A 1,372-nucleotide genomic window follows, 5' to 3' on the forward strand; every position below is an offset into this window, starting at 1 on the left:
GAACATCCTTTTGCTCAGGCATGCGTGATGAGAGGCTACTGAGGCTGAACTTTTCACACAGTTTCTGTTAGCCATAAACAGTGTGCCTTACCTTCTAGTTAATGTATATCAAGCTTGGCGCTCACTCAAACACAATTTCCCAGATCCTAGCTATGGCGATGAGGCACCAGTCCAAGCTCCCTTCGTTCCCCATTGACCTTACAACTGATCTGAGACAGGCGTCTTCACCACAGCGAATCCTGAGTTTACACACAGCATTTAAAGTGTGCCCCTTAGTTTTGCTAACTCTGAAATGAGAATAACCAGGCTGGTTCACTTTTTATGGATTTTCCAAAACAGTCGTTACGATGCCCGTCAACAGCTGCCAATAAACAAGTAGATAGTTGGCGGTTGCTTACTACAATAAACAAAGAAAAAGTAAATTTGAGTTTTATATCAAGGTAGGGACTGGGCAGTTTCAACTTTTCAGAACGCCTGCAGGAGCAGATACTATATAGCAAAGGGGAATGAACCATTAATTCATACATTATATAATAAGTACTACACTTGATCTTAGCCAAAAAGCCGAGAAGCGATTATATAATAAGTACAAACATATTCAAATGTCCGTCTCCTGACTCCTTGTCAAGGACAAAATATGTTTTTTTTATATTGACATATCTGCAAAGTGTTAACTCAAGAGCTTACTTACGGTCATTGAACCATCTACATTCAGCTCCTTCCAAAGTAAATGGATGCAGGACATTTTTCACCGGTGTCATAAGCAACAACTTGACAGGCCCCATAAAGTTTCTGGTTACACGTACTGAGTAACTATATTTTGAATTACAAGGATGACAGATCCCATGGCCATTAAAAGTTACAACACCCCCACCCCATTAGATATTGCAGTGGTATCTAGCTTATTCATTTCTGCCTCCACATTGAGTAACTAAGGAAACAATGACGTCATGGCTCAGCGGGGTTCAGAAAAGTCTCCGCTGAGGTCTCTGGTTTGGGAAGCCTGCAATCTTTGCTAGTTCCCTTCTCAGCCGCTGGATAAATTCATACAACTTTTCTTATTTCTGAGATACTGATTAGGAAAATTATATTCTGTTATAAATACAAAATCATATTTATAATAATTTAAATAATATACTGTACTGTTTCAGAAAAACATAGTCTAAAGTGTACTATTTCTGAGAAGTCCTCTACATTTGCAGTAGGAAGTTTTTGAGGTTCAGTGACTTATATGAAACCAACTGTGTGACTCCAGGTCCCCAATAATAATCCCACTGAGCTATGTCTTATGGACCCTTGGCCCCTTCAAGGCTACTGAGTACTCTGTTTTGTTTTGTTTTCTTTAAGTGCTGGCTCTCTTTATACTTTGAAC

General features: G+C 39.4%; 1 pseudogene; it reads right to left on the minus strand.

Moving 5' to 3' along the window:
* Positions 1–481: 481 nt before the first annotated feature.
* LOC115029172 (U2 spliceosomal RNA) lies at positions 482–576 on the minus strand (annotated as a pseudogene).
* Positions 577–1,372: the final 796 nt, after the last annotated feature.

Source organism: Mus caroli, unplaced genomic scaffold (genome assembly GCF_978045245.1).
Source record: "Mus caroli unplaced genomic scaffold, Mus_caroli_1 scaffold_15, whole genome shotgun sequence".
NCBI classification, from domain to species: Eukaryota; Metazoa; Chordata; class Mammalia; order Rodentia; family Muridae; genus Mus; species Mus caroli.